Consider the following 11425-nt stretch of genomic DNA (forward strand, 5'->3'; position numbering starts at 1 on the left):
ACACAAACACATGGACACACACGCACACACACACACACACACACGCACGCACGCACGCACGCACGCACGCACGCACGCACGCACGCACGCACGCACGCACGCACGCACGCACGCACGCACGCACAACTTTAACATATACCGAGGCTCTTCCTGCTGCTGCTGTTCACAGCTCGTGCTGCGGTGACTCAAGTCTGGCTCGCTGCTGCTAGTAGCACACCTATATAACACACGCACACAGCCACCAGCAGTCGTCTACTAGCCACACACGGCAGCAGCACACGCACGCACCACGCCGCACAATGCGCAGCTGATCTGCTCACAGCACGCAGAGGTATACCGATAACCAGCCACACAGCAGCTATACCCTCGGTAGTAGTAGTAGTAGTAGTAGTAGTAGCAGCAGCAGAAGCAGCAGCAGCAACAGCAACAGCAGCAACAGCAGCATCAACAGCAGTAGCAGTAGCAGCGGCGGTGGCGGCGCCGGGAGCCGCAGCAGCAGCGGCCGCGGTAGCAGCAGCAACAGCAGCAGATGCTGCTGCAGCAGCAACAACAGCAACAAAAGTGGCAGCAGCATAAGCACGCACACGCGCTCGGCACGTCGCCATGGCAACGGCACCTCGAAATTCGCGTTCGAAAACGGGAACGTTTTAAAATATAAATGTATTATGTTCTATACGGTTTACCGTTATTAGGATAATGGCATGAGATCGGTGTACATCTTTGCTACAAGGACGACGATGATGAAGATTGATCAGCTAGTTATTTACGCAACTGTAGCTGATCTATCCTGCGAGCGTTAAAGAAAGTCCCAGAAGCTGAGTGGTTAGCGTGCTTCACTTCTAATGCTATATAAGTGGTTTATGCCCGGTTGGCCTACACCTATATCGCCTACTCCCAATTCGTCTACACTTAAAATCTACCCCATTCCCACTTTGTCTACTATCAATTTGTCCACTAAATAATCATTTATAAATGTAAAATATGGTTTTGAATGGAATACATAGACGGGAACCGATCTATAGTCCTACGGGTCGTTGGTCCTATGGGTCGTTGGTCCTACGGGTCGTTGGTCGCTACGGTCGTTGGTCTACGTTATTAGTAAAGGGAGAGTGAATGACCTTTTTTTTTTAAATCACAATTTTTAAACTTTTTTTAAAAAAAAATTTTAAATTTTATTTAAATTTTTAATTGTATTTGTTTAAATTTTCTTAAAAGTTTTTTTTTTAAAATTTTATTATGTATTGGCTTTTCAGCTATGATTGAAGTATGCACGCAACAGAATTGAGAGAAGAATAAAAAGAAAATATTCTTAAACTATTTCAGTGTCCATTGACCGGTCTACGTCTATCTATCATCTACTATCTCATCTATCTATCTATCTATCTATCTAATCTATCTACCCTCCTACTATCTATCTATCCTATCTATCTATCGATCTACTATCTATCTATCTATCTATCATGCTATCCAATCTATCTATCGTAACAAAAAATAAAAAATCTATTACTATTCAGGTCACACCTCAGAGACCTTATCACAAAAAATTTCATTCAACAGAGGCCGGAAGGCGTGACGCCGGTCTGGGGGAGAGTCGGGGTATGGAGCTGTGTGGGTGGAAAGACTACATTTGGTAGGGGGCTATGTTGGTTGGGGTTTAGCGGCGGGGGACCGAGGCCGGACGGCGGGGCCATAAGCGGGCCTGAGTCGTGCAAATGAGCTGAATAAGTGCGGGGGCGGAGAAGCACGACGCCGACTGGAAGGCCAATGGAAGCTGGTCGGGAGGGGAGATCTGGAGATATTGCTTCGTTTTGGTCGTGAGGCGCAGGGGACGGGGCGGGGCGTGGGGCGCGTGGGGAGGCCGCCAGGGAGAAGGGGGTACAATACCCCACGGGATCCAAAAAAAAAATTCTTTTCCTTATGTTTTTGGTCTAGGTGTCATTCAACCTCAAAATAATTTCATCCGCCTTGGGTGAACGATACACCAGTTGCTAGAGAAGTGCTGTGGGAGCATCGGTAGCACTGTACACAGGCAGTCCCAGCTGCTGTGTAAAGTACGACTGGTGTATATTTTTGGACCAGTAAGGATTATTTTAGTCTGTTAGTAGTTCATGTTTTATAAGTTAGATGGTGCATCAGCGGTAATATTTGATATCGTGCACCGTAGGACAATTGGTCGCTGGGTAAATTTAAAAATTTATAAAAAAAATGAAATTAAACTAAACCACTAACTTATTTCTTAAATTAACAATTGAATTTAAAAAAAAATTATATAATAAAAAAATTAACCTCTAAAAAAAAAATTTAAAAGAAAAAATTACGTGTGCCTGCGTGCACACGAAACCAACGACCCCGTAGGACCAGCGACCCGTATGACACGACCCGTCAGCGACTAAAGAACTGTCATCACATGACTACAGAAAACCATAGGTAGCAAACAGTAATGAGACAGCAACCTGACAACAAAAATAGAAAATATATGGTAGCATGAAAACGTACCAAATTCTAACTTAGTCTACTCTCAAACTGTCTAATAAATACACATATCATAATACATGTCCAAAATATGTTACTTTGAGTGCACCCCACACAAAATCTTGTCTAATGGCATCCAACAACTAAATTTCTCCTAGTATTGTGACATTGTGTTAAACCAGTTTACCATTAAGCCATTCACACCTTTGCCAATCTTTTCAGTATACTATAATCATCATTGTTGATCAATCAATTTGATCAACCTTGCCTCTCTCCTCCTTTGGTACATTCCCTTGGACATTGAATAAATAATCTTTATAAGGTTATGAGGTTGGACGGGGGGAGGCGGGTGGAGAAACAGCACGAATAGCACTGGGCCCGGCTCCGCGTGATGTCTCGCACACAGTCCAAGAGTTCGAGATATATAATGCCCCAAAAAATAACCGCCTGGAGAGCGTCCTCACCTCACCCGGGTTACTGCCGAAAACGTACCTGGGGTACGGTGGGGTACCGGAACGTAAAACCCTGGTCTATCTACTATTATATGCACCGGACCGTACCTCGCCTAACTCCAACTAACGAGTAGTAGGGAAGTCGCCTCACGCCTACTCACCGCTAAGCCGAAACCCCGAACCACTACAACCTACACCCCTAATCCCAACCCTAGACTCATAGTCAAATAGTGACCAGGGGTAACGTTTCGGTATACCGGACCGTACCCAGGGTACGTTCTCGGCAGTGAGCGCTGGGGACATGACCCTATGCAGCAATAATAACATGTTGTATTAAACCGGTAGCAATCGATAGTATGTAAAGTTGGTGAAGAAGATGATGATGATGACGATGATGATTATAATAATAATGATGATGACGACGACAATGATGATAGCGCTGATGATAGTAATTTGAGAACGAACCGTGCTCGTTGCTAATAAGTCTGTAAGACTGCCCATAAGATTGTCCCTGATTCAGAGGACGAGCTGCAGGGTGCTGGCGTGTTTAGATGTTTCATCAATATCTCGATCATATTAAGATATCAGAATCAGCAACGCTATTAGTATTATCGCAGATGTTGTTTTAAGTATACCTCTCTCTTTCGCCTCATCTCTCTAAAATCGTCCTTCTCTCTCTCTCTTCCTCTCCTCTCTCCTCTCTCTCTCTCCTCTCTCTCTCTCGTTCTCTCTCTCTCTCTCTTCATCTCTGCCTCTCTCTCTCTGCTGTCTCTTCTCTGTCTCTGTCCTCTGTCTCGTCTCTGTCTCTGTCGCTGTCTCTGTCTCTGTCTCTGTCTCCTGTCGTTGGTCTTGTCTCTGTCCTGTTCTCTGTCTCTGCGTTCTCTGTCGGCTGTCTCTGTCACTGTCTCTGTTTCTCCCCTCTGCTCTTCTCTCTGCTCTCTCTCTCTCCCTCTCTCACTCTCTCCCCCCCCCCTTCTCTCTCTCCGCCCCCTCTCTCTCTTTCTATTGATGTACTTGGCCTGTTCAAAGAAAAAACATTAGTCCTAACATTAGTCTTAACATTCACCCTTTCTCGTAGACCGGACGTCTATACACAGCGCATGAGAAATTCGTAACTCGTAACATTACCATGTTTCTGTCGACGGTCAACGAGAAAAGTCAACGTTAAGATTAATTTTGTTTCCAACATCGGGTCCCTGGTATTACGGTATTTTGAACGTGTGAATAACAGCCGACATTGCCATTAGTGTCGGGGTTATCGCCAAAACCACTACTCACCACCCACCAACACCACCGTCCACCATCCCCCAGTAGCAGCAGAAACACCAACAGCAACAACATCAAACAGACAACAACAGCGCAACAACCACCATTATCATCACCGTCACCAAAACGCTCCACAGAACCAAGTTTCCCCTAAACCAGACAGCCTGTGAACAAAATATGCCAGAAAGAAACCTGGTGTGTGGAAGAAAAGAAACCATGGAGTGTGAGAAGAAAAACACTAGAAGATCGTGCACTGACAGAAACTGAAAGTGAGGTGAAAAAACCTGAGTCGTGTAGAGAAAAACTGAGCGGTGAGAAAAAAAACCGTGGAGCAAGTGTGAAGAAAAAACCTGGAGAAGTGTGAGAAGAAAACAACCTCCCAGAAGTAGAAGAATCGCAAAGCCACGAGAGTTGTGGCTCCAGAAATCCTGACCTGTTGCTACCGACTGGGAGCGAATCCCACTGTGCAGATAAACAACGCGGATGCTGTGGATAACCCAAAATGCTGCACATGACCGGAATGCTGGGAATAACCTCGATGTTGCATATGACCAAGAATGCTGCATCTGATGGGATGTTGCGTCATGAACTGGTTGCCGGGTAAACCGGATGGCTGCAGGTAACGCGGGATGACATGACGATTTGGGCAGGACGCTGAGTCTGAACGGCAGATGCCGTGGATAACCGGATGGCTGGCGATCCTTCTCACTCCTTGCGAAGCCCTTGTCGACCGTGAAGCCATTACCACACGAGAAGGAGGCAGGCTGCAAGAGTAGGAATGCTGTGAGTTCTGCACCTGGCAACACAACACACAACCACAACGAGCACGGTGAGAGATGAGCATAGTGCTAGGCACGACTACACTGCAGCATACAAAAGAGAGAGAGAGAGAGAGAGAGAGAGAGGAGAGAAGAGAGAAGAGAAGAGAGCGAGAGGAGAGAAGAAGGAGGAATGAGAGCGAGAGAGAGACTGAGAGAGAGAGAGAGAGAGAAGAGAGAGAGAGAGAGAGATAGAGAGAGAGAGAAGAGAAGAGAGAGAGAGAGAGAGAGAGAGAGAGAGAGAGAGAGAGAGAGAGAGAGAGAGAGAGAGAGAGAGAGAGAGAGAGAGAGAGATGAGAGAGATGGGGCTTCGTTGACAGAAAAAGGTTCTGTTTCCCGTTTTTATTTTGCACGAGTAATGAGGTGAATCATTTTCTCTCGCTCCTACTCTCTCTTGTTCTCTTGTCTCCTTCTTTCTCTCTCTCGTTCTAATGCTGTTTATCACTTCTAAGCCCTTTCTTGCTCCCTCTCTCTGTCTACGCGCGCGCGCTCTTATCTCTCTCACTCTCTCTCTCGTTCTCTTCTCTCTCTCTCTGCTCTAATGGTGTTTATCACTCTACGCCCTTTCTGCAGCTCGCTCTCTCTCTCCCCTCTCCGCGCCCGCCGCGCACGCTCTATCTCTCTCTCTCCTCGCGGCGCGCACAGCTCTATCTCTCTCTCTCTCTCTCTCACGCGCGCACACGCTCTATCTATCTCTCTCTCTCTCAAACACTACTACACTCAATTCTACTTGGAAAGAGGCAGAGATAGCATTGACTGTAAATAGAACAAAGTAAGTGGCTACATTGAGAAACACACAATTCACACGCCACACACACATACGCACGCACGCACGCAACGCACGCACCCACGCACGCACCCACACACGCACACACACACACGCGCGCGTCACACACACAAACAAACAACCATGACGCACAAACACGCACACACCACACACAGCACACACACACACAGAAACACAATCGCAGCGCACGCACACACGCACGCGGCTACTCTACGACCTCGGAATCCCAGCAAACCGCAGCGCGACTCACTCACCTGCTGGTAGCTCTGATGCTCCGGGTTCTCATTATGATAATAATGTTCCCCTCCTCCTCCTCCTCCTTCTCCTCCTCCGCCGCCATCGCCGCCGCCGCCGCCGCCGCCTCCTTCTGTCGCAGTGACCCCATCGCTCGATCGACCCTCGCTCTCGACGCTCCCTCGATCGGCGAGCAGTCGGTCGGCTACTTCTCTCTCGATTTCGGTGATCTGCTTGCGCATGAGCAGTGTGGTGAGGGACTCGGGTAGTGGTGGTGGTGCGGGGCTCGTGCGACCACCCTCGTCGTCGTCGTCGTCCGTGTCTGTGTCGCTGACGTGACCGCTGGAGAGACCATCCTCGAGGACGGGCATCGCTGACGCGTAGCCACCCGTGATCGCGCTCACCTGCACAGGTGAGAGAAACGTGTACATAAACCTGTATATGTATGAAGAGCTCATAATAGAGATCTACTATCTCTCTATTATGAGCTCTTGATATGTATAATACACCTGTACGTGTATACGTGCACATACAGACACGTACACATGATCAGATAAAATGTGTGCGTACACCTGTATATGTATACGTGTACATACAGGCATATACACAGGATCAGAGAAATGTGTGCGCACACTTGTATATATATGTATAATACACCTGTACGTGTACATACGTGCACATACAGACACGTACACAGGATCAGAGAACTGTGTACATACACCTGATTATGTATAATACACCTGCATTTGTATACGTGTACATACAGACACATACACAAGATGACAAGCTGTCCCTCTAGGCAGCAGACGCATAGCCATCCCTCCACCATGGGAGAGGAAATATAGTACATACAATTACATTTGCACACGTACACATCTGTATATATATACATGTACAATCGTGTACATACACGTGCACATGTATGTATGTACACACACTCTGACTATTGTAGGAACGTGAACACGTGTCAGGTTTTTCATTGACTAGCTACCCATACCCATCACACCCACACAAACCGACAAACCGACGAACATGCGGGCGTTTCAGATACATCATGGTGACCGTAAAGCAGAGAGGGTCGATGATAAACTCACCGAGTGTAGCCGAATGTCAACGCGCATCATAAATTCTCCCCATACCAGTAAATGGCGTGCGTGCAGACACTCACGATGTACGCACCTCTATCGCCCCCCCCACACATGCCCCAGAGCTTCACTAGCTATGTCATGATATATTGATGAGTATCCATCACACCTGATAGAGTGGCTGGCTGGCTGCCTAAACACTGATACATGCTACCAGGTCTCATGGCTGTGTTGTATGCACGCACAGGACGTCGGGCGCTACCTATGCTGTTGTCGCAGTGGTGGTGTTCCCAGCCATTCTACCAATGCAGGGGATGCGAGGATGCTGGAAAGCTGGGAGCAGCAATTCAGATAAAGGGGATAGGCAATATAGGGATGTGGGAAGGATGTGAGGCTGCAGGGGTGCTGGGATGCAGGGATAAAGGAATGCACTGGTGCATGAGTAGATAGGATGGCGGGGTTTAATGATACATGGATGCTGAGAGATAGGGATGCAGGGATGCTGAAGGATGCTGGGATGCTGTGATATATCGATGCAGCGATGCAGGAGGATGCTGGGATGCTGTGATATATCGATGCAGAGATGCAGGAGGATGTTGGGATGCTGTGATATATCGATGCAGAGATACCAGAGGATGCTTGGATCCTGTGATATATATATTGATGCAGAGATGCATGAGGATGCTGGGATGCTGTGATATAGCGATGCAGGGATGCAGGAGGATGCTGGGATGCTGTGATATATCGATGCAGGGATGCTGGGATATAACAATGCAGGAATGCAGGGATGCTGGGATATAACAATGCAGGAATGCAGGGATGCTGGGATATAACAATGCAGGAATGCAGGGATGCAGGGATATAACAATGCAGGGATGCAGGGATACAGTGATATAACAATGCGGGGATGCAGGGATGCTGGGATATAACGATGCAGGGATGCAGGGATGCAGAGATATAACGGTGCCACGGAATGCTGGGGCTGCTCTACTACTACCACTACTTCCGCATCACCTACCTCATTGTCACACATGGCTTCACTCTCCACATCCACACTGTCCCCGTCGCACTCCGTCATCTCATCACCGCTCCCCACAAACTCCATAATCTTCGTCTCCCCCGCCCCGCCGCCGCTCGCCTCCCTACAGCGCCCCCTGTAGGTGCGCGTCGGCGAAGCACCCTCGCCGTCGTCCGTCGGCGACCCCACGCCGCGCAGCGGTGACGCGGCGACGGCGGCCGCGGGAGTTTCTCCACAGGTGTCGCTAGCGTCGTCGGCGTCGTCGCTGCGTGCGGCGATGCTGCTCGCGCTGTCGGCCGAGCGCGCGCACGCCAGCCGCGCGCCCACGTACGAGTCTGCCTCCCCATAGAGGGCGCCGTCGTCACCGTCCGACGATGAGACAGGGGAATCGCGCGCGACGGTTGCCGCCAGCGGCGCCGCGTCATCGAGGTAGAGTTCTCGCAGCAGCTTCTGCAGCGGCAGCGGACGCGCGTTCGGATATCGCCGCGGCGACCGCTCGTACTCCGCGATCGGCACCGACCCGATGACCTTCCCCGGGTAGCGGCGTCCCGCCGGTGCCGCGGTGGCGTCCCCTGCTGGCGGCGTCGGCTCGTCGATCAGCGTCTCGCGCGACGGCCTGTGCACTTGTTGTTTCACGTGCAGCGCGCCGTGACCCGACAGCACCCTCTCCGCTTCCATGGCCGCCGCCGTTGTCGCTGGCGAATCGCAGGCAGGCTCGCAGGCGCCCTCTACGTTTGTGTCGGCGTCGGGCGCCGTGCGCGCAGCCGGCGACGTGCGGTCCGCCTCCGTCAGGTCGTTCTCCACGGGGGCGCCACCACCGGGCGCCGCACCGCTCTCCTCAGCCGCCTCCTCCTCGGCTGCCACCACCAGAGGCTCTGGCGTCTCGTCGGTCACTGCGTCGTCGTCTGCGTCGTTGTCATGGCGACCCGTGTCTTGGTGGGCGGTGATGCCGTTGACCGGTGGTAGGGTCGCGGGGGTCGCGGGGTCACTGTCACGCGGCTTCTTGGTGACGGGCGGAGTGTCCTCGTGGTCGGATGCTGTCACGTTGTCACCAAGCTCATTGTTGTTGTCCATGCTGCTGCTGCTGCTTGGCTGGGTGGCGCCCTCTGTAAGCCAAAGATGCAAGTATGTTGTTATTACACGGCCTGGAAATATACCATCATAAACACATGCACGAATGCAGGCACTCACACACGTACGCACGCACCGATGAACGCACACACAGCCACACACACGCGCAAGCACGCATGCAACCACAACCACAAGCACACACACATACATATGCTATTGACAATAACCATGGATGTGGCCGTGTGTGCGCAAGTGCATACGTGCGTGCGGGCAGGCGGGAGCCCGCGTGTGTGTGTACATTTAATACATGTAAATTTTTACCATAATTATTATATATATTTTCACAAACATCAACAATGCTACCTTTCTCAGAGGTGGCCTGATTTCTGGTTACCGGTGCAACATGTACACAGTGCAACGCATACTACCACACAATTAATTACAATACAATACACAACGTATACTCCCACACAATTAATTACAATACAATACACAACGTATACTCCCACACAATTAATTACAATACAATACACAACGTATACTCCCACACAATTAATTACAATACAATACACTAATATACAATACACAACGTATACTACCACACAATTAATTACAATACAATACACTAATATACAATACACAACGTATACTACCACACAATTAATTATCTTCACATGTCTTTCAATAAAACCGGGCATAATTAGATTTCACTGCCTCACACTGCATACTATTACATCTCTCCAATCTGGCATGTTACAATTAAGCAATTATCCGAATTGCGGAATATACAATCCACATGATACATTAATCCCCACACTGACATAATACGGCATTAAAGCGCGCCAGTGATTTCATTAAACCTAATAAAACCACATTTTACTTAATAATGGATAGCTGCTCGTTTAATTCCTTAACAAATTAATTTACAAAATTACTTCTTGTGTTGTAAAATACTTAAAATCGCGCTCTCCAGCACCAACGAGTGAATCTCAAGATGAGCTCCTGCTAGGCCTGCCAGTGTGGCCCTTCACCCAGCAACCAGTTAGTATTAGGGTTTGAGTGTTTGGGTGTTAGGGTTAGACTTGGGGTTAGGGATGGGATAGGGTTAGGGTTAGCAACAGGATTAAGGTTAGGGTAAGGGTTAGGGTTACGGTAAGGATTAGGGTTAAGGTTAGGGTTAGCAACAGGATTAAGGTTAGGGTAAGGGTTAGGGTTACGGTAAGGATTAGGGTTAAGGTTAGGGTTAGGGTAGGGTTAGGGATATGATAAGCACGGAAGCACGAAATCGAACGCATGTATGCAAAGGGTCTCGCATGTATTCACGCACGCGTGCACGCGCACACACATTCCTAACCATTGCCATCGAATGCCCGAGACATAATTGTTACCATTTATATCTACAGTGTAAACATGATTTTTATCTTTCAGCTGCAATTCTACCACCAATTGTAAGCACTCACACAATAAGGCATCGCATTACGCAACTATGCGGCTGCTAATACTGTGGCTGCAGCACATTGACTGAGGGTCACTGCGCCATCTAACGTGGAAAATGTATTCTCCGTATGTTATTGTGAAATCTACATCGTGATGTCGCATTCCTTGCGTAGCGGGCATATTTCTTTACGAGGAGATCATTCTAATATGTCATTACAATTCTTCTATCCAAGAAAATGGATTTTCTCTATATATGAAAGTGCAATTATGTACCGAATTCGTGTGCTAACCCATCGTAATCATCGTCATCATCGTCACAGCTGCTCCAATAGGCACCGGGATCGTTGTCATCACCATCGTCATCATCGTCATCATCGTCACCGCCGCTTCCCCAAACACAAGTACGTTATCATGACCAACGTAACCGGCACCACTGCTCCCCCGAAACACCGATAGTGTTGTAATCAGTGATTCACCACGGCTCAGGAAATGCTAGACTATGCGAAATTGCGGGCCCGCACAGACGACTTTTATACCCACATGAAGCCGTAATTAAGTGAAGCCCTCTACAGCTGTCTGTATCTGTAACAGGGCAACGCTGTATGACAACACGTGCCACAATCAACCCGACGCTATAGCTGGTCTAATAATCGCAACCATGCGCTGATGCGTTTAGCTCATGAGGTTAAATTATCTCGACCACCGTGGGGACACGCTATTCCACCTCTCTCTCTCTCTCTCTCTCTCTCTCTCTCTCTCTCTCTCTCTCTCTCTCTCTCTCTCTC

The 11425-nt window shown here is 48.8% G+C and overlaps 1 protein-coding gene across 1 annotated transcript in view; it reads right to left on the bottom strand.

Annotated features, from left to right (window-relative positions):
- The window catches only part of LOC106812223, a gene marked incomplete in the record, with an annotated part of 50441 nt that extends 44326 nt beyond the window's left edge, over positions 1 to 6115 (bottom strand). Inside the window, 1 exon segment of the mRNA XM_014816055.1 lies at positions 6050 to 6115.
- Between the last annotated feature and the right edge of the window lie 5310 nt (positions 6116 to 11425).

The sequence above is a fragment of the Priapulus caudatus genome, unplaced genomic scaffold (assembly GCF_000485595.1).
Source record: "Priapulus caudatus unplaced genomic scaffold, Priapulus_caudatus-5.0.1 Scaffold622, whole genome shotgun sequence".
NCBI classification, from domain to species: domain Eukaryota; kingdom Metazoa; phylum Priapulida; class Priapulimorpha; order Priapulimorphida; family Priapulidae; genus Priapulus; species Priapulus caudatus.